Below are 23,768 nucleotides of genomic sequence, written 5' to 3' on the forward strand. Positions count from 1 at the left end.
TACAATATTTGTCCTTCTCTTTCTGACTTACTTCACTATGTATGACAGATTGTAGTTCTATCCACCTCATTACATATAGCTCCATCTCATCCCTTTTTATAGCTGAGTAATATTCCATTGTATATATATGCCACATCTTCTGTATCCATTCATTTGTTGATGGGCATTTAGGTTGCTTCCATGTCCTGGCTATTGTAAAGAGTGCTGCAATAAACATTATGGTACAAGTTTCTTTTGGGATTATGGTTTTCTTTGGGTATATGCCCAGGAGTGGGATTACTGGATCATATGGTAGTTCTAGTTGTAGTTTTTTAAGGAACCTCCAAATTGTTTTCCATAGTGGCTGTACCAACTTACATTCCCACCAACAGTGCAGGAGAGTTCCCTTTTCTCCACACCCTCTCCAACATTTGTGGTTTCCAGACTTTGTGATGATGGCCATTCTGATTGGTGTGAGGTGATACCTCATGGTGGCTTTGACTTCCATTTCTCTGATGATTAGTGATGTTGAGCATCTTTTCATGTGTTTGTTGGCCATCTGTATGTTTTCTTTGGAGAAATGTCTATTTAGGTCTTCTGCCCATTTGTGGATTGGGTTATTTGCTTTTTTGGTATGAAGCTGCATGAGCTGCTTGTATATTTTGGAGGTTAATCCTTTGTCCGTTGTTTCATAGGCAATTATTTTTTCCCATTCTGAGGGTTGCCTTTTAGTCTTGTTTATGGTTTCTTTTGCTGTGCAAAAGCTTTTAAGTTTCATGAGGTCCCATTCGTTTATTCTTGATTTTATTTCCATGATTCTAGGAAGTGGGTCAAAAAGGATGTTGCTTTGATGTATGTCAAAGAGTGTTCTGCCTATGTTTTCCTCTAGGAGTTTGATAGTGTCTGGCCTTCCATGTAGGTCTTTAATCCATTTGGAGTTTATTTTTGTGTATGGTGTTAGGAAGTGTTCTAATTTCATTCTTTTACATGTTGCTGTCCAATTTTCCCAGCACCACTTCTTGAAGAGGCTGTCTTTTTTCCATTGTATACTCGTGCCTCCTTTGTCAAAGATAAGGTGCCCATATGTGTTTGGGCTTACTTCTGAGTTCTCTATTCTATTCCATTGATCTTCCTTTCTGTTTTTGTGCCAGTACCATACTGTCTTGATCACTATGGCCTTGTAGTATAGTTTGAAGTCAGGAAGCCTGATTCCACCAACTCCATTTTTCCTTCTCAAGATTGCTTTGGCTATTCAGGGTCTTTTGCGTTTCCATACAAATTGTAAGATTTCTTGCTCTAGTTCTGTGAAAAATGCCATTGGTAATTTGATCGGGATTGCATTGAATCTATAAATTGCTTTGGGTAGTACAGTCATTTTCACTATGTTGATTCTTCCAATCCAGGAACATGGTTTGTCCTTCCATCTGTTTGTGTCATCTTTGATTTCTTTCATCAATGTCTTAAAGTTTTCTGCATACAGATCTTTTGCCTCCTTAGGCAGGTTTATTCCTAGGTATTTTATTCTTTTTGGTGCAATGGTGAATGGGAGAGTTTCCTTAATTTCTCTTTCTGCTCTTCCGTTGTTAGTGTATAGGAATGCAAGAGATTTCTGTGCATTAATTTTGTATCCTGCTACTTTACTAAACTCATCAATTAGTGCTAGCAGTTTTCTGGTAGAGTCTTTAGGGTTTTCTATATATAATATCATGTCATCTGCAAAGAGTGACAATTTTACTTCTTTTCCAATTTGGATTCCTTTTATTTCTTTTTCTTCTCTGATTGCTGTGACTAAAACTTCCAAAACTATGTTGAATAACAGTGGTGAGAGTGGACACCCTTGTCTTGTTCCTGTTCTTAGAGGGAATTCTTCCAGTTTTTCTCCATTGAGAACAATGTTGGCTTTTGGTTTGTCATATATGGCTTTTATTATGTTGAGGTAATTTCCTTCTATGCCCATTTTCTGGAGAGCTTTTATCATAAATGGGTGTTGAACTTTGTCAAAAGCTTTTTCTGCATCTATTGAAATGATCATATGGTTTTTATCCTTCAATTTGTTGATATGATGTATCACGTTGATTGATTTGCGTATATTGAAGAATCCTTGCATCCCAGGGATAAACCCCACTTGATCATGGTGTATGACTTTTTTAATGTGCTGTTGGATTCTGTTAGCTAGTATTTTGTTGAGGATTTTTGCATCTATATTCATCAGTGATATTGGTCTGTAGTTTTCTTTTTTTGTGACATCTTTGCCTGGTTTTGGTATCAGGGTGATGGTAGCCTCGTAGAATGAGTTTGGGAGTGCTCCACCTTCTGCAATATTTTGGAAGAGTTTGAGAAGGATAGTTGTTAACTCTTCTCGAAATGTTTGATAGAATTTGCCTGTGAATCCATCTGGTCCTGGGCTTTTGTGTGTTGGGAGATTTTTAATCACTGCCTCAATTTCTGTACTTGTGATTGGTCTGTTCATGGTTTCTATTTCTTCCTGGTTCAGTCTTGGTAGATTGTATTTTTCTAAGAATGTATCCATTTCTTCCAGGTTATCCAGTTGATTGGCATATAGTTGCTTGTAGTAGTCTCTCATGATCTTTTGTATTTCTGAGGTGTCCGTTGTGACTTCTCCTTTTTCATTTCTAATTCTGTTGATTTGCATCTTCTCCCTTTTTTTCTTGATGAGTCTGGCTAATGGTTTATCAATTTTGTTAATCTTCTCAAAGAACCAGCTTTTAGTTTCATTTATTTTTCTTATGGTTTCTTTCCTTCCTTTTTCATTTATTTCTGCTCGGATCTTTATGATTTCTTTCCTTCTGCTCCCTTTGGGGTTTCTTTGTTCTTCTTTCTCTAGTTGTTTGAGGTGTAAGGTTAGGTTGTTTATTCGATCATTTTCTTGTTTCTTAAGGTAGGAATGTATTGCTATAAACTTCCCTCTTAGAACTGCTTTTGCTGCATCCCATAGGTTTTGGGTTGTTGTGTTTTCGTTGTCATTTGTTTCTAGATATTTTTTGATTTCCTCTTTGATTTCTGTAGTGATTCCTTGGTTGTTTAAGAGTGAATTGTTTAGCCTCCATGTGTTTGCATTTTTTGCAGTTTTTTTCCTGTAATTGATATCTAGTCTCATGGCGTTGTGGTCTGAGAAGATGCTTGATATGACTTGAATTTTCTTGAATTTGCTGAGGTTTGATTTGTGACCCAAGATGTGATCTATCCTGGAAAATGTTCCGTGTGCACTTGAGAAGAAAATGTAGTCTGTCGTTTTTGGATGGAATGTCCTATAAATATCAATGAAGTCGAGATGGTCTAATGTGTCATTTAAAGCTTGTGTGTCTTTATTTATTTTCTGTTTGGATGATCTGTCCATTGATGTAAGCGGGGTGTTCAAGTCTCCCACTATTATTGTGTTCCTGTCGATGTCCCCTTTTATAGCTGTTAGCATTTGCCTTATGTATTGAGGTGCTCCTATATTGGGGGCATAGATATTTACCATTGTGATATGTTCTTCTTGGATGGATCCCTTGATCATTATGTAGTGCCCTTCCTTGTCTCTTTTAATAGTCTTTACTTTCAAGTCTAATTTGTCTGATATGAGTATTGCTACTCCAGTTTTCTTTTGACTTCCATTTGCATGGAATATCTTTTTCCATCCCTTCACTTTCAGTCTATATGTATCCCTTGGTCTGAAGTGGGTTTCTTGTAGGCAGCATATAGAAGGGTCTTGTTTTTGTATCCATTCAGCCAGTCTGTGTCTTTTGGTTGGAGCATTTAATCCATTTACATTTACAGTGATTATTGACATGTGTGTTCCAATGACCATTTTCTTAATTGTTTTGGGTTTGTATTTGTAGGTGTTTTCCTTTTCTTGTGTTTCCTCCTTAGAGAATTTCCTTTAGCACTTGTTGTAAGGCTGGTTTGGTGGTGCTGAATTCTCTTCACTTTTGCTTGTCTGGAAAGCTTTTGATTTCTCCCTCAAGTCTGAATGAGATTCTTGCTGGGTAGAGTATTCTTGGCTGTAGGTTTCTCTCTTTCAGGACTTTCAGTATATCCTGCCATTCCCTTCTGGCCTGCAGACTTTCTGTAGAAAGGTCAGCTGTTATCCTGATGGGTTTTCCCTTATATGTTGTTTGTTGCTTTTCTCTTGCTGCTTTTAATATTTTTTCTTTGTGTTTAATTGTTGTTAGTTTGATTAATATGTGTCTTGGTATATTTCTCCTTGGGTTTATTCTGTATGGGACTCTCTGTGCTTCTTGGACTTGGTGAGTTATTTTCTTTCCCATGTTGGGGAAGTTTTCCACTATAACCTCTTCAAATATTTTCTCAGACCCTTTCTTGTTTTCTTCTTCTTCTGGGATGCCTATAATTCAAGTGTTGGTACGTTTAAGGTTATCACTGAGGTCTCTGAGGCTGTCTTCTAGTCTTTTTATTTTTTTTTCTTTTTCCTGCTCTGTGGTGTTTATTTCCCCCATTCTATCTTCCAACTCACTTATTCATTCTTCTGCCTCAGTTATTCTGCTGGTTATAGCATCTAGAGTATTTTTAATTTCAGTTATTTTGTTATCCATGGCTGTTTGTTTTTCTGAGTTCTTATGAACTGTTTCCTGTACTTTCTCTATTTTGTTATCGAGATTTTGTATTGTTTTTACTATCATTACTCTAAATTCTTTTTCAGGCATTTTTCCTATTTCCTCCTCATTTATTTGGTCTTGTGGGTTTTTTTCCTGCTCCTTTGCCTGCATGGGGTTTCTTTGTTTCCTCATGGTTGTCCAAGCTTTTGGGGTTGCTTGTCCTGGTGATAGAGGTGTTTATAGAAGACTGTCCAAGCCTCAGACTAATGTCCAAGTATTGGATTAAATGAATATTAAGTCTAGGAAACACATACATGTATAAGATACACAATTATTGAATCCGTTAGGACATAAGGCTCTGGAAAGACCTGACAGAACCCCAGTGTGCTATCAGATATTCAAAGAGAAACCCAGCAGAAATTGACAACTGAAACAGAACAAATCAGAGACAAAAGCAAAAGCAAACAAACAACAAATAACACCCTACACATACAAACATCAATCCAGGGAGATTTTGTAAGCTAGGATCAAATATAGAAATGAGCTGGAGTACCACCAGAGAGAATGGAGATTCTCAGAATGTAATTAGACAACTGTACTAAGAGCTAAGATAAAGACAAAAGCCTAATATTAATACCAAGGCAGTGCATCATCTGGAGAATAGAGCAAGGAGTCTGAGCAGACCGATAGTGTTGCTTATAAGTATGTTAAGATAAAATACACTTAAAATGGCTGGAAGAAAGGGGAACAGAAGAGTGTAATGTGGTTGGAAATATGCAAAGAAAAAGAAAGGAATAGAAGTGTATAAAAAAAAGGGATGAAAGGAAAGTATGAAAGATATTTTCTCCGTACTACCAAAAACTTAGCTAGATATAGAAGTATATAAAAAGGCAAAAAAAAAAAAAAGAATAAAAAATATCCTTAAAAAATTATGTTGTAAAACTTGTAGTTCCCTTAGGGCTAAGATCGTATTTAATAAATCAAAAAAAAAAAAAAAAAAAAAAAAAAAAAAGAGAGAGAGAAAGAAAAAAAAAAAAAAATCCAGAACTGATTACAGAATGGACCAGTTCAATAGGTATTGATACTACTATTTCTGTTTCCTTAGTGTCTCAGCTGTAAGTGTCCTTCTCCTTGCCTTGGGTTTTTTTTTTTTTTTTTTTGCGTTATTCTGTGACCAGCAGAGGTTCCTTTATTGTTCGTCTGTAAGCCTCGGTGTGTGGGGAGGGAGAGGGTACAATAGTGGCTCCTTCTCCTGGGAGTGAGTGAGCAGTGGCGCACTGTTGTTTCGGTCAGGCTTGGAGGTGCCTGTTGCAGAGGGCGCTGGTGGCTCAGGCATACACAGAAAGTCTTAGAGTTGGGCCTCTCTCGGGGTTTTTTCTTTTTGATGCTGGTTTTTTTTTTTTTTTTCTCTCGGCAGCCTCCCTGCTGCTGGCATTGCAAGGAGTTTTAATCTAGCCCCACCCGAGTGCCTGAGGGTGATTGTTATCCCTGAGCACCTTAGGTGGACCGCAGGGTGTCTCTCCACTGCCTGTTGCAGAGGCGGGGAAAGAGAGGGAGAGGCTATGCACGCAGCTCCTCCCCCCCGCCCGGGAGCCTGCAGCCTCCAGCCGCCATCATGGCCGGGCAGCTCTCAGGGACCGGCACTCCTCTCCGCGGACCTCCTCCCTCCTGTCCTCTCGGTCCGTCACCCTACTGGCAACAATGTTTCTCACCCTGAACCATCTCTCCGGTTCCCACGCTCCCGCTCCTGGACCCTCTGTTCAGCCGCGGATCGATGTCTCGGTCCCGGAACGCTGAGCTGCGCTGCGGACCCTCCGTATGTTTCTCACTCCCTCCCGTCTGCCACAGCTCCGCCGCTTCACCCTCTTTGAGCCCTTGTAGATGCCTCCCTACCGGCTATGTCGGGCTCCCCGCAGCCCTTTCTGGTGTCCGAGGCCGTCTGCTGGTATTCAGCTGGTTCTCTGTGGGAATGACTGCGTCCTTCCGTGCATTCCCAATGCATCTGTGGAGAGGGATGCACTCCACGTCTCTCTACTTCACCGCCATCTTTTTCTCCTGAAATTCATTTTTTTAATGATAAATGCATTATAAAACTTTTTTTGATGCATGTAAGCCTTTGTAAACAATGTTTGTATGTAATGTATGTATTCTAAATCATACACACGTAATGTCTTATTTTTCTGCAAGTCGATCACATCTGAGCAATGTATTTTTGAGATATAACCATATTGATAAAATGTTGTTACAGTTAATTCATTTTAGTTCATATGTAATAGTAGACAGTATAATCTATGCTTCACATGTATAAATAAAACAAAACATTTGTAATTGTTAATTCTATATTGCTTCGGGTTCCTGAATAACCAACTGATAAATTCATTGTCTTTTATATTCTTACATCAACTTGCTCATTACAATTTAAAATGATATGAGGCACCAAGTATTATGCCAGTCCTCTTCACGTTCAAATGTGCATATTCTCTAAATGACAGAACTGCGAAATGCTCTGATGACCCTACCTTGTAATTATGACAGTTAAGAAACATGATAAAGATTATTGTGTTTATCAATGATTTTTTTTTTTTTTTTCTGCACATACTTTTCATTTGCTTACTTGCTTGCCTCTTGTTTGTTGGTTTGTCTTCTCTGGAAGATTGTTACAGAAGTATGCTTCCAATACAACAAGCATTTATTAATGTCATAATTGGATTATTTTTCTAGGGAAACTTCATTTTTGAAAATATTTAAATAGAAAATCTATGCTGAAGAAAAAAATTTTAGATGTGACACTATTTCCCCCCAGTTAGATAGAGTGTTAGGAAAGCTTTTCTTTCAAAAGTCATAGCATGATTTTATGAACAGATGTTTGAGATTGTAATAATTATCACAGACTTGTAAATACCATTATATTTTAATCATCTGATCTGAAGCTATATTCTATGTTTTTAAAATTAAATATCATTATTAATTTTATTTGCATATCCTTCCATGACCCAAGTTATGGACTTAACCTGTCTCAGCATCTCTGAGCTGCATAGACATCTATCTGGCTCCTGAACACCTGGTACCTGATTTATGGTGACATAAAAATTCTGTATTTGTTTAATCTAGTCAAACAAACATTTTTTATTCCCAGAAAAAAATAAATTTTTGGAGTGAGTATGTGTCAAGTAAAGGTTTTTTTCCTAAAACTCCAATGGGAGCGCATATTAAAACTGTCATTTTAGAAAATGATATGAGGATTTCAAATTTCTCATGAACTCTTTTCTAGATCTTCATGAAATGTTTGTCCCTTGATTAATTTCAGTTAACCTCAGTTAATTCTTCTCATTTTTATTGTAATTAGGAGTCCATAATATAGTAGAAAGAATGATATTGAATGTGTGGGCAAAGTTGTCATAAGAACAAACTATGAAAGTATGTATAATAACAGAAATTTTCATAAATGGAATTGCAGATTAACTTTTACCTGGTTCAAAATTAGTCAGTTAGAGTTACATACATCCATATTTTCCTTCTCCATATATAAAAAGTTATCTTTGTTATCTTGATTTGAAAAGTCAATATCCTTTCCAAGTCCCTCATGAGCTAACATAGCCCCTGAAAAAAAAAATATGACTTCTTTAAGAAATAAAATGTTTTCTCATGAAGTAGAAATCCATATTTATAATACAAAATTTGTTGCAACCAATTTTGCCATACCCCTTCAGAGACTCTATAATTCATTCCTGCACAATTATTTTCAAATCCTCCAAAGTACTACCACTTTCACAAGCCTCAAGTCTTCATACAATTTTATTCTCTCCTTGGATCTATCTGCATTTCTTTTATCACCATAGTTTTTGAACTCTCTCACATCCTTCAGTGTTTATTAACTTCTTGATAGCAATGTGGTTCCCTTGATTACTGGCTAGTTTAGATGACCCTTTTATGTAATACTCTTTGTTTCCTAGTCATAGCACAGATAACAGTTGGTTGCATTACAATGTATCAACCCCTCAACTTTGAAACACTAAAGTCACCTTAAATACATTGATCATATTTTATTATTTCACTGTAAATCTTCTATGTCCAGCACAGTGTGTGGCAGAAATTCAACCCTCAATGGATATTTGCTGAGTTAATAGAAAAACAAAGAATGGAATTGTCTTAGTTTGCTTGGATTTTTCTAAAAAAATACCACAGACTAGGTGGCTTACACAAAAAACATTTATTTCTCACATTCCTGGAGGCTGGGAACTCCAAGATCAAGGTGATAGCAGATCTGATGTCTGGCTTCCTGGTGTGCAATAGCCATCTTTTCCTTTTATCTGTACATAGCAAAGAGCAGAGAGTTAAACAAGCTCTCCAGTGTCATGAAGGCACTAATCCCATTCACAGGGGTTCCACCCTTGTGACTTAATTATAGCTCAAGGCCTACCTACTAACACCATCACATTAAAGGTTAGTCATTCAAGATTTACATTTTGAGAGAATACGAGTATTCAGTATGTAAAACAAATCATTGGTAATTTTGAAATAAGATTTTCAGCAACTGAGGATAGTACTCCTCGGCCATATCTCTTTACTCTTTAAAGAAAATGCTTTCATTTCCTTTAGCCAAATTAAAAAAAAAAGAAAGAAAGAAAAGCACAATGCTCACTTGAATATGTTAGATTGTATGGACTATGTAACTTGTGGTGCTCAGAGCTGATCTTGCTAGATCTAATGCTATCTGAGCAGGCTTGACAGCTAGGAAGGATTCTCTACTTTAATATGGACACTGCAGTTGTATTAATTCTCTCTGAGTCAGAATTGCATTTCTGACAGCCCCGTCATGTTATTGACATATACTCCACTTGTAGTCAACTTAAACTCCAGGTCTATTTCACTTAAACTGTTAGAAATTCACAACTCACCTGTCCTGTACTTTGCATTTGGTTCCCGAATTTAAGTTCAGCAATAAATTAGGAAATGAATTATTCACTATTGCCAGTGGCTAATATTACTGTTCTTGTTTTCTATTCTGAAGGCATCCAGTGATACTTGGTGAATTTTGAATATAGTTTCCCTTCACAGTTTTTTCTATTGCTGCAATCATGAAAGATATGTAGTATGCCGAACAACCAAATACTTCACTTTCGCTTTTGCTTTATCAAAGACTGAAAACATGGACCTTGACCTTGCTAAGCTGCTCAATTAACTGGTGACTCTTCTGTTTCCTTTAAGAAATTCATGTGACAAAGATCAAAATTTGCAGTTGTTTCCATATCCTCTGACTGCTTTTCATCTGAGTAAAACTCACATTGTGAAATTTTAAACTGCTATTCTTACAACTTATACATAATATTTTACTTTCCTTTTCTATCAAATAACTTTCTTTTATCCCTAATGAAATGCTTATAAGGACTTGAGTTTTCAAAATAAATATTTTCACCTTGTTATGAAAATATTTCAATGTTAGATATCATACTAATACAATGCAATAGACTATATTAAGTGAAAAGAGGTGTTGTAAACTTTAAAGATAGATATTTCAGGATTCCTGTTGATTAATATGTGAGAATAATTTAGTAGCTAAAGCCCTTTGAATGAAAACAACAAAAAAACAAAAACAAAAACAAAACAGGCCAGTGGGTAAAAGACATGATTCTTGCTCTTGCTCACTAATAACATAGAAAAAAAATAAAAATAAAAATAAAAGCTTACATGTTTAACTTCTTCCAAAGGATTCTTTTCTTTGTAACATGGAGTGGGTAAGATATTTGGTGATTTAGTGAGGGATATTTTTCATTGAGATTTTCATTTCAGTTTAATGTCTTCTCTCTCCACACACACACACACACACACACACACACACACACACACACACTTTTATCTTTGTACCTATATCTATATTTGTATCTCTGTAAAGCAGAATAAATTTTCAAATGATTATGAGGGAGTACATATATCACATTTGCTAAATGATCATTTGACTTTAATTGTCAAAAGGAGGGAATACCTACAATTTCAATGATTTAATAAGAAGTACAAATAGGTACATAATCAAACCGGCCTGTCTCATCAATCAATCAGGGTGAAATGATGACATAATTCTTCTAGAAATAAAAGTTATTTATGTTAAAATCATGTCTCTTATTTTGTTTGTTTTATTTTGAATTATGTCTCTATTAAGTATGTTGGCTTACTGATGACAGAGGGAAAAAGAAGTAAAAAATTCATAATGAATACATACACTACTGGAACAGGTTTTATTTATTTATTATTTGCCATTTTCTTAGACAAAGGCACAGTTTCAAGTACCTATATCTATTTGTAACTATAAGTTAACTGAAATGAAAACAAAATCAATGCAAAAATTGCACTAGACAAATTACATAGGCAAGGAAGTATTTTTCCAAGTTCATTGAATTAAGAGAGAGGTCAGAACTCAATTTGAGCTCAGCTCTACTGAAACAAAAGGTTGGAGAGTTTTTAAGACTTAAAGCTTGAGGATTTTAGGCTATTTGTGTTTCCTAATTGGCTTTACCAAAACAAAAAGTAAGCGTTGTTCTTCATATCAGGAGGTAGTTTTATGATTTGGAGTTAACCTGCCAACGTGAGGTTCTTTGAGAAAGACATTCCTATTTTGTAAACTAGCAAGGAGCTTTTAAAAAGATTTACATCTAAAAGGTGCACAGAAAGAATTTACAAGTATAGATTTTTTAAAGCAAAACTCTAAGAAAAAGGACATAGGGGGCCTGGAATCAGGGAGAATCATGACCAAAACTTAGTTAAGTTGTGGGGAACATTAAGCCAATCTTGGTCAAGAAACATTCAAAAATCCCTTTATTCCTATGAAATTTTATCTAATCATTCTAACCCACAATTCTTTCACTTCTATCAGTTCTTGGAACTAAGTTATAGTGGTGTTCCATATGCTGAAACAGCTTATAAGTATTTTTGATTGGGGTACATTGTTTACAATATTTTAGTTTAAATTTCTTTCAACAGGAATGGAGTCTCAAATTCACCATCATTCCCACCAGTACTTAAGGTTTTATAACCATCTGATTTCCTAATTTCAATCATCTGCTTTGTCTCTAGAGGCATTTGAATTTAAAACCACTGCAATTCACTTGGGCTTTAATATGTTTAGCATTGTTAGTTACTATATTAGTCAGGGTTTTGCAGAGAAACAGAATCAACTGTATGTTTATACATAGGGAAAAAGATTTATTTTAAGGAATTGACTCATACAGTTATGACAAGAACAAAATGTGTAGAGCAGGCCAGAAGGCTGGAATTTCAGGCAAAATTTGATGTTGGACTCTTGAGTCTGAAGGCAGACTAGAGAATTCTTTTCAGGGGACCTGTCTTTCTCTGAAGACCTTCAATTGTTTGGCTAAGGCCCACCCACATTATGGAGCATATTCTGCTTTACTTGGGGATCATTAATAAAGGCAATTATCTAATGTTATCCTCTGGGAAAACTTTTACATAAGGTATAAGTAAAATTGTGGCCACTTAGATTCTTGGACATCTAAGAATAATGTTTATTAAATCAATAATTTTCAATGCAATTAATTTAAAACGACAGTCAAAAATTCAAACTAATAAATGATTCTTTCAACTTTTCAAAAGCAAGGTATCAACTATGACTGACACTACTCGCCATTGGCACTTGCCATCTACCTCTACAAGGATTAAATCAAATGCTGCTGCAGTTGCTGATTTTCAATACCCCCCTGAAAGGAGTTCAGGATGGAGAGATGAAATGAAGCACTCTGTGCTGTAGGAAAAACTGGCAGAACAGGTCTTCACATAGTCAGATATTTTCAGGAGCCAATTTTGAGCCCAATTCTTGTATCTCCTCATATGTAGACAAACACTAAAATCCTTCAGGGTGATGACTGCTCCTCATGACTAGCAGAAACCTTCTGCTAAAAAATATGTGCTCAATTGTATGTACTCCCCCTTCACCAAAATCACATATATACTGACCTTTCTCTCTGCCCCTTTGGAGTTGTTCTTCAGAGCTATCCAGACTGCTGTCTCCCAGGGGCTGCAGTCCTCATTTTGCCCCAAATAAAACTTAACTCACAAGTCTCACATTGTGCATTTTTTTTAAGTTGACAAAGGCATGTAAAATGGTGATAGCTTACTAGTGAATGTCATATTTTCCTTTTTTTATCTGTATATATTTCTTTAAAATATTTTGAACATCATAGCACTATGTCTAATAGTGAAAATCCTGCTTAATCCCCAAAGCATATCTCCACAAACCAATGTTATCCAGTTAGTACATAATACTAGTAGATGATTTGCACCAAGAAATGTACAACTAAGCCGATAAACATCTGTATTGTAAACAAGGCCAGAGTACATGTCCTGTTTTATACCTCATTTTTCAATTGATAGGTGATTAACAGCTTTCTTGTCATGAGATATATATCTCCTTTTAAATAGGTGCATGTAACTTTTTTGAGAATTAAATTACATTTAAACTATTATCATTATTGAACATTTCAGTCATCTACATATTGTTTCTTTGCAGACAGTATTGCAAATAACATCCTATGCATATATCTGCAGGCAGCATACTTTTACATATGCATTTTACAATTGTACAAATTATTTCATTATATATGGTTAGTATGGAAAATAAAAATCATCACAAAATAGAAGTTTTTGGAGGGGCAATGTTTTGGTACATGAAGGTTCAACTTAACTTTGACATATTTACTGGCAAACCACTTATTATTTCTTACTTTGTTTCTGGTATTATAATTTCAAAATAGTTACATAAAACTCTACCAATTCTTTTTTTCCAAAATATCAGTCTATTCAACTTTTCTGTTCATGTAATTCATAAATTTTCTTTTCTGAGCATACCACAAAATACCTTTACCTTTTGATTAAATAAACCTCCTCAATGAATTCTTATACTATCCAAGAAGTTTAATACAAGCCTTTCTGAAATCCTGTGTACTGAACATAGATTTTTTTTCCTATCCAATCCTTCAGAAAGGAGAGCTGAGGTGGGAAAAAAAAAAGTTTGATTTTGATTGTCTTGAGTTAGAATTTATAACTCTTCTTCAAAATGGTTTTACATGTGTGCAGTGTTGTCAATATATTTAAGAAATAAAAAATCCAACAGTTACTAATTGCATGTTCTAAAAAAAGAACTTCATTATTTGTTATAATTTTATACTTCATTAAAGCTTTTTTGTGTATATCATACTCTTTCTCATCATCAAAGAGTATGTGAAGCTCATTAACTATCTTGAAATGACAAATTACTTTCTTTCTTTGACTACAAGTTTTTCTCCTTTTTATCTGTAAGCATTTTTCTTTCAAGATTACGTTTAATCTTTTTTACCCTTTAAATGATTTACTTCTTAACTAACAGGAACAACTTTATAATTAAATGTTTTGACAGAAAAAAAAAGCTTATCTGTTTTGCTGAAGAGCATGGATATAGATTGACCCACTATATAAAAATGTCTTTATCACCAATGGTGTGGAAATGGAAATGCAAGGGAGATTATGAATACCAAAATAATCTTTAAGCCTGATTAATAAAAGTGCTTTTAAATTTTAAATTTTAATGGACTTGAGGTTTTCATATTTATTTTACTATGGTTAAGCCACATAGTTTAACTATCACCCACTGATAACTGTGAAGAATATTGCTATGCCTAAACCATTCTAATACAAGGAAAAGAGTTCTGCCATGTTATCAGTAAATGATGATATCTTTCCTGTTTATAGTTTTTTGCCCTCTTGACTTTCAAGTTTAAATTTTGTCTCAATCTTAATAGCAATGTCAACAACTAAGCATACCAGATTTCACAGAGCAGATCCAACATACGAGTTGGTTGCCAAGTTAGAAAGAACCATCCAAGGTCCAGAACTCAAAACAAGCTCTTGGATATAGACTGGCCACTGATGAACAAGCCAATCTCTTCCAAATTTGAAAATGTATTGATGGGCACACTGTGCATCATGATGGTAGGAAACTATACATTGTACTTAACATTGGTGGGGTTTTACTTTTACAAGCTCGCTTTTATTCTTTCTCATGTTAGTCTTCATCTTACTGTTTGTCAAGAATGCAAAGTAATCCAGATTTTAACCAGTGACATATAAAAATAGGAAATAGTTCATATAACAGGGGTATTCAACTTAAATTTTAAAATTAGTGTCTCCTAGAGTTCAAAATTGTGTGCCTCTGTGTGACGATGTACTATATAATGCATAACAATTCATTAATCAACATACAAACATCTATGCACACACAATATTACCAGGGTATAATAAAGCAAAAGTGATTATTTTTGTTTCAAATAAGGCACTCTTTATAAGTACAAATGATATTAAAAAAATACCTGTTTAGATCTAATTTTAATCAAACAACTGATGGACCTTACATTTCAGTTCAATTTATGTGAAATATTGTAAAATTAATGTAAGGCAATGTGTGATATACCAACAAATTCAAGAAAACAAAATTTTAACAGCAACCAGTTTTACAATAATCTGAGGAATTCTTAATAGTTGAGGCTTTGCATTCCATTTATCTATCTGTCTGTTCACCTGTCCATCTATCATCTATCTCTCTAATGAAGTCAGGGCTTTAAAAGACTTTTCTAAGAATAATGAAAAAGCCCAGAGATAGTTAAAACAAGCTTTTCCTTGGTATTGGATGTTAACTTTAAGTAAGGTCTTTAGGGAATAAAAAAAATAAAACAGTGGGAAGTGAAACAAACTTGAATGGGTCTTTAGTGGGGGATAACACAGAAATCATGAGCAATAGATGTCTGCAATCTCCTAGCAACAACACCCAGATGACCTCGAAGTCAGTTAAGCATGGGAAACAGAAGCCAGCATTCTACAGTTACAAGTCATTTTCTCCACTTTTTATTCTTATGTTGGGTATTTTAGGTTTCTTAATTTGTAGCTTCTTTTCTCCTAAGAATGAATAACCCCCAAATGACAAAATTTTCTGTCAAACTTTTACATCTTTATTTGAACTAATCCAATCATGTGAGCCTATTAAGGGAAAATAATATTGTTCTTTCATCATTTTTTAAAATTTATTTAAGCAGTAATTGGAGGATTTGCACATAAACAGTAGTGTTAGAGAAGACTGTCAGGATAAGTTGTCAGGCTTATTACTCAGAAAGACTGTCTCCATTCTTTCATATGGATAGCGTTGTTTGAGCACCCAGTATGTGACATTGCATTAACATTCCTTAGATCACTGTAAGAAGAATTATTGATTCACTTCACAGAATAGATTTTGACTTTTAAAAAATCTGCCCCCCTGGGGAAGAGCATTAGATTAATGATAATCTTTATTTGAAGACACATAATTTTTCAGACTCTGAATAACTCTATATATGTATTTATGTATGTATGAATGTGGGCTGGTGTTTGTTTTTTTATATATAATTAACAGCCATGAAATTAACACAAATGTAAAAGCTAGAAATGTAACAATATCTACCTCTATCTACTCTTTTTAGCTACTTTTGATCCTTTCATATTCAATCTTCCTGCTTCACCCTGAAATTATCCATATCCAGAATTTTGTTTTCATTGTTTGTTTGCATTTAAAAAAAACATTGCTATTACATATGTGTTAATGTCTGTATAATTCTTATTTAGCTTTTCATGTATGTTTTTGAATATTGTATGAGCAGTTATCTTCCAGGACTTGTTTATTCTCAATCATAACTGTGTTGGTACTAATTTGCATTCATATTACTATGTAACAATACAGTCTATTCATAGCTATATTTCATATTACATCATATAAATATGTCATTATTTTTGGTTTCCTCATTTTTAGCTATTAAAAACAGTGATGCAATTAACATTTTTTTCTTTTAGTTTTAAATACTCTGTGGTCCTACTGTTACCAAACCCACATGTGAATCTAATCTGATACTGGGTTGTGGTGAAGGACATTGTAGAGTTTATTAAAAATGCCAAGCAAGGAGTATGGGCAGCTAATACTCAAAAGACCCAAACACCTTAATGAATTTCAGGGGAAAGATTTTAAAGGCAAGATGAGAGAGAGGAATTGCAGAGTGTGTGATCAGCTCATTCACAATTCTCTGGTTGATGTTGAGGTAAGAGGGTCGTGTTACAGGTTTAACATCATCAGTCCTCAGGTTCCAGCCAGTCTGGGGAATATGTGCTCATGGACATCATCCAGTTAATTTCTTCCATCTGGTAGGGGTTTTAGTATCTGCAAACAACTTAGGGAGATGCATTAAGCATTGTCATCCATGGTCTTGCAGGAGGAAGTAAAGATTCTGTGACTGCTATATGGCTGATCTATTATTTAAATTGTTACTGCTTCCCTGGTCCAACTGCTATTTTTTGTTACTGCATTTTTTCAATCATTAATTCTTGAGCCAGCCTTTTGTGACTCAGAGGAGGCCTGGGAGACTAAAGCTTTCCTAAAAACAAGAGGCAGACAGAGAACATGAGGTAGTCTGTCCCAGGAAGACCCCATAGGGTCCTGCTCAGTTATAATAGTTTTAGTCATTGGTAAATCTGCGTAGCTGCATTTTTAAAAATCCAATGTAGTCATTTCTTTCTCTTATCAAGCAAGTTTATTGTATTTAATGTATGTATGTGTGTATGTTCCCCACCTTGTTGCAAAAAATTGAACTCAACTTTGTTCAGCTACAGTTTGGTTCCTGTTGGTCTTTGGGTAGAGGATCTGGAAATTACCATCAATTAAGTTAAAATAAAGTATTTTACCCTCTCTAAACACCTATTCTCTTCATAAACACCTATTGACTCACTTTTTCCTTATAATCAAGAGAACTTCATAATAGAGAAAATACAGAATTTTTTGTTCTATGTTATGAACTGCAGCAATAATGATGCATTTATACTTTGGCCTTCATTATATTTAAATAACTTCTTTATGTATTCATTTTTTTATTTTAATAAAATGATGTTTTATTATTAAATTATTATATTATTCAAAAAGTTATATATATATATATATATTTTTTTTTTAATTATTATTTTGGGGATACACCAAGTTCAATCATCAGTTTTTATACACATATCCCCGTATTCCCTCCCTTCCTTGACTCCCCCCCTCAAATACCCCCCCACCCCAGATGTATTCATTCTTTTTAGTACAACTTTTCTTTTCTGGATTATAATGCACTCATGGATCCAAATTATTTTTTGTCTTTTGTAAACTTCAAACCAGTTTATATCCAAATTAAAATGTCAATGTTTGACATATATCTCAGCACATTTTTTTTTCAGTTAGCATGATGTCACTGTAATTTATTAAGAATAAATCTGGGGGAGGGAGGGAATATGGGGATATGTGTATAAAAACAGATGATTGAACTTGGTGTACCCCCCAAAAATAATAAATAAATAAAATTAATAAAACCAAAAAAAAAATAAAGAATAAATCTGGATTTCAGAATGTGAAATTTCATGAAGGTGTTCAATCTTGAGGTCCAGGATAGGAGTAAAATGTATCTTCAACATTTTAACACATGTATCTTCCACAATTTTACAGGTGTATCTTCAGTTTAGTCTTATGAATTTTCAATTATTCATTTAACATTATATAATAGCTTGTTTCTAGGTAATGTCAACTGATTCTCTCTCTCCATATGTAGTACAAACTTTTGCTACTATTTAGTTTACTTCATTATATAAGTCATATTAGGTTAAACATCCCAAGAAGCAGACAGATTAACAATAAAATCTTTCTGTTTCATGTGTTAGTTTTAAATGCAGTCTATTCTGTTTCCAGTGTCAAAAGCAGTACTAATGGCCTAGCAGAAAAACCTTTAAATGTGTTAAGTAAATGCAATCATATATCATCATCTAACTGACAAAAATAATAACTTCATTTACTGAAAAGTTTTCAATATGCTTATAAATATGTTTTTATACAACTGTCACAGTGTCCTTGTGGTCTCGGTGTTAATATTAACCCCATTTGTCAATGAGAAAACTTAGACTTAATACCAAATAATATATTTGAGTTCATATATGTGTAACCTATTTATTTAAAGATTTAGTCCAAAATAATATCAAACTTCAACTTCTGACTCTATTCAAATCTTCTCGTATGTTCTCCTTATCTTAGGGGTGATGTCTGAGTACTTCATTACATACACTAATAGTGTGTGTGTATGTGTGTGAGTGTGTATGTTTCTGTGTGTGTGTGCTCTTGGGGGGCAGGGGAGGATGTTGGTTGGTTACTATGATATTCTTCTTGCTTTGCTCCTGTCTCCTATGATCTGATGGCAGGAAATGGATGTTATGAAACATTCAAAATATTGAACTAATAGAGTGTTTGCATTAGATATTTAGTTGCATTTAATAGTTGGTTCTCTCTTGTCTCTCCTGGCAAGGTACACTAACTGTCATTGGCCATGTTAATATAAATTTATGCAAGATCTTTCCACTTTCTCAGATCTGTTGGATAGCAATTCTCCATAGTGCTTCTACACATCTTGCATCAGCTTTTGTTCTGAACTATCTTCTCAAGAATGTTTGCATAGCAAACAGCCATTAAGATGGGGTGTTTCCCTTTAGTTCAAAGGACAGACTTTAATATTCAGTGTAATAAAACACACACACTCACACACACATGCACACATTGTTAGTGTATGGAATAAATAATGTTTCCCTTCAGGGTAAGTTTGGGCAAGTTTGCTAGAAGCACTCATTAACATATTGGAGTTTCCTAAACTTGGGCGATCTCAGGTGTAACACAAACCTCCTATGTGTCTTCCATATACTTGAGTCCCCTTTTACATTGCTTCCACTGGAAGTAGGGACAAAGGAAATTGATGTGAACATTAAACTCATTTTGTCTGCTTGTCATGATAAATAAATCCCTTTATTATTGACTAAGGAGTTTTTTATTTGCCTGCATCTAGGAAACCATCGCAGGATAACTTGTAAGTTTGCAAGAGTAAAAATTCATCTCTTTCACAATTCTTTGCAAAGTCTTTTGCCAGTGATAATCTCTGGAAAGTGACACTCTTGAGGAGGTTCCTTCAGAAAAATTACAAGTCTTGTTACTTTTCCCAAGTCATTTGGCCCAAGAGAAAAGACCGTTGGACAAAACTCTGGTATTGTAAGCTTTCCCATGACAGCTTCTCTCTCTCTCTCTCTCTATTTTTTTTTTTTTAGCATTAGTTATAGTAGCCAAAATTTATTATGCACTCATAATACATCAGGGATTATACTAAGACTTTAAATGTTTGTATAATAACATTTATTCCTTGCAGTGATCCAATAGGATATTTGTTACTATTTAGAGAAACAATATTAATTAATTAATTAATTTATTTATTTTTAACTTTTTATTTTATACTGGATTATAGTTGATTAACAATGTTGTGAAGAAATTTAGTTTTATATATATACATGTAATTATTCTTTTTTTAAATTATTTTCCCATTTAGGTGGTTACATAGTATTGAGGAGAGTTCTCTGTGCTATACAATAGGTCCTTGTTGTTTATCCATTTTAAATATAGCAGTGTGTACATGCCAATCCCCAAATCCCTAATTATCCCTACCCCCCACCCTTCCACAGAATTAACCATAAGTTTGTTCTCTAAATCTGTGAGTCTGTTTCTGCTTTAAATGATTTCATGTGTATCTTTTTTTTTAGATTCTACATATAAGTAATATCATTTGTCTTTCTCTGACTTACTTCACTCAGTATGAAAATCTCCAGGTCCATCTATGTTTGTGCAAATGACATTATTTCATTCTTTTTAATGGCTAAGTAATATTCCATTGTATATATGTAATACATCTTCTTTATCCATTCTTCTGTCAATGGAGATTTAGGCTTCTTTCTTGTCTTGGCTATTGTAAATACCATTGCAATGAACATTGAGGTGTGTGTGTCCTTTTGAACCATGTTTTTCTCCAGATATATGCCCATGAGTGGATTGCTAGATCATATGACAGCTCTATTTTTACTTTCTTAAGGAACCTCCACATTGTTTCCATAGTGGCTGCTCCTATTTACTTCCCACCAACAGTGTAGGAGGGTTACCTTCGCTTCAAACCCTCTCCAGCATTTACTTTTTGTGGACTTTTGATGATAACCATTCTAACTGGTGTGAGATGATAGCTCATGGTAGTTTTGATTTGCATTTCTCTAATAAGTAGCAATGTTGAGCATCTTTTCATGTGCCTGTTGGCCACATGTATGTCTTCTTTGGAGAAATGTCTATTTAGCTATTCTGATCATTTTTTGATTGGGTTATTTGTTTTGATGATATTAAGCTGAATGAGTTATTATAAATTTTGTTATGTCATATCATTTGCAAATATTTTCTCCCATTCTATGGGTTGCCTTTTCATTTTGTTTATGGTTTCCTTTGCTGTGCAAAAGATTTTCAGTTTAGGTCTCATTTGTTTATTTTTTAATTTCAATTACTCTTGGAGACAGATCAAAAAGGATATTGGTGTGATTATGTCAGAGGGTGTTCTGCCTATGTTTTTCTCCAAGACTTTTAAAGTGTCCAGTCTTACATTTAGGTCTTTAATCCATTTTGAGTTTATTTTTGTGTATGGTGTTAGGGAATGTTCTAATTTCATTATTTTACATGTAGCTGTCACATTGCCAGCACCACTTATTGAAGGGACTGTCTTTTCTCCATTGTATATTCTTGCCTCCTTTGTCATAAGTTAGGTGATCATAGGTGCATTGCTTTATCTCTGGATTTTCTATCCTTTTCCATTGATCTATATGTCTGCTTTTGTGCCAGTACCATACTGTCTTGATTACTGTAGCTTTGTAGTATGGTCTGAAGTCAGGGAGCCTGATTCCTCCAGCTCCCATTTTCTTTCTCAAGATTACTTTGGCTATTCGGGGTCTTTTGTGTCTCCATACAAATTGTAAAATTTTTTGTTCTAGTCCTGTGAAAAATGCCATTTGTAATTTGAAGGGGATTGCCTTGAATCTGCAGCTTGCCATGGGTAATATAGTCATTTTGACAATATTGATTTTTCCAATCAAAGATGGTATATTTTTCCATCTGTTTGTGTTATCTTCAATTTATTTCATCAGTGTCTTATAGTTTTCATAGTACAGGTCTTTTATCTCCATAGGTAGGTTTATTCCTAGGTGTTTTATTATTTTTTTTGATTGCTACGGTAAATGGGATTGCTTCATAAATTTCTCTTTATGATCTTTCGTTCCTAGTGTATAGAAAAACAACATATTTCTGTCTATTAATTTTGTAACCTGCAAATTTACCAAATTTTTTGATGAGCTCAAGTAGCTTTCTAGTACTATCTTTAGGATTTTCTATGTATAGTATCATGTCATCTGCAAACAGTGACAGTTAACTTCTTTTCCAATTTGGATTCCTTTTATTTCTTTTTCTTCTCTGATTGATGTAGCTAGGACTTCCAAAACTATGCTGAATAAAAGTGGTGGGGGTAGACATCCTTATCTTGTTCCTGATCTTACAGGAAATGTTTTCAGCTTTTCACCATTGAGAATGATGTTGGCTGTGGGTTTTTCACATATGGTTTTTATTATGTTGAGGTAGGCTCTATGCCCACTTTCTGGAAAGTTTTTTTTTTTTTTTTATCATAAATAGATGTTGAATTTTGTCAAAAGCTTTTTCTGCATCTTTTGAGATGATCATATGGTTTTTATTTTTCAGTTTCTTGATGTGGTGTATCACAATGATCCATTTGCAGATATTGAAAAATCCTTGCATAAACAATTTTTGGATAAATCCCACTTGATCATGGTGTATGATTATTTTAATGTACTGTTTGATTCAGATTGCTAGTATTTTGTTGAGAATTTTTGCATCTATGTTCATCAGCGATATTGGTCTGCAATTTATTTGTGTGTGTGGTATCTTTGGTTTTGGTATCAGGGTGATGGTGGCTCCATAGAATAAGCTTGGGAGTGCTCCTTCCTCTGAAATTTTTTGAAGAGTTTGAGAAGGATAGGTGTTAGCTCTTCTCTAAATGTTTAATATAATTAACTTGTGAAGCATACCTGTCCTGGACATTTGTTTGTTGAAAGATTTTTAATCACAGTTTCAATTTAAGTGCTTGTAATTCATCTGTTCACATTTTCTATTTTTTCTTGGTTGAGTCTTGGGAAATTGTACCTTTTAATAATTTGTCCATTTCCTCCAGTTCTTGTGTGTGTGTGTGTGTGTGTGTACAGCAGCTTGTAGTAGTCTCTTATGATCCCACACATTTCTGTTGTGTCAGTTGTAACTTCTCCTTTTCATTTCTAATTTTATTGATTTGAGTCCTCACCTTTTTTTTTTTTTAATAAGTCTTGGTATAGGTTTATCAGTTTTGTTTATCTTTTCAAAGAATCAGCTTTTAGTTTCATTGACCTTTGCTCTTGTTTTCTTCATCTCTATTTCATTTATTTCTGCTCTGATCTTTATGATTTTTTTTCTTCTACTAACTTTAGATTCTGTTTGTTCTTCCTTCTCTAGTTGCTTTAGGTGTAAGATTAGGTCGTTTATTTGAGATTTTTCTTGTTTCTTGAGGTAAGATTATATTGCTATAAACTTCCCTCTGAGAACTGTTTTTCTTTAACCCACAGGTTTTGGATCATTGTGCTTTCATTTTCATTTGTCTCTAGATATTTTTTAATTTCCTCTTTGATATCTTCAGTAATCCATTGTTTTTTTAGTAGCATATTGTTTAGTCTCCATGTGGTTGTGTTTTTTTTACAGTTGTTTCTTGCAGTTTATCTCTAATCTCATACCATTGTGGTCAGAAGAGATGCTTGATATGATTTCAATTGTCTTAAATTTACTGAGGCTCACTTTGTGGCCCAGCATGTGGTCAATGCTGGAGAAAGTTCCACTTGCACATGAGAAAAATATGTATTCTGCTGCTTTTGAATGCTATTTTGCTCTTTATATATCAATTAAGTCCATCTGGTCTAATGTGTTATTTAAAGCCTGTGTTCCCTTATTGATTTTCTGTCTGGATGATCTTCCCATTGATGAAAGTGGGTTGTTAAATTTCCCCATTATTATTGTTTTACTGTTGATTTCTCCCTTTATGGCTGTTAGTATTTCTTTATATATTGAAGTGCTTCTAAGTTGGGTACATAAATATCTACAATTCTTATATCTTCTTCATGGATTGATCCCTTGATCATTACATAATGTCTTTAATTTAAAATCTATTTCATCTGATATGAGTATTGCTACTTCAGCTTTCTTTTGATCTCCGTTTGCAT

Source organism: Hippopotamus amphibius, chromosome 14 (genome assembly GCF_030028045.1).
Source record: "Hippopotamus amphibius kiboko isolate mHipAmp2 chromosome 14, mHipAmp2.hap2, whole genome shotgun sequence".
NCBI classification, from domain to species: domain Eukaryota; kingdom Metazoa; phylum Chordata; class Mammalia; order Artiodactyla; family Hippopotamidae; genus Hippopotamus; species Hippopotamus amphibius.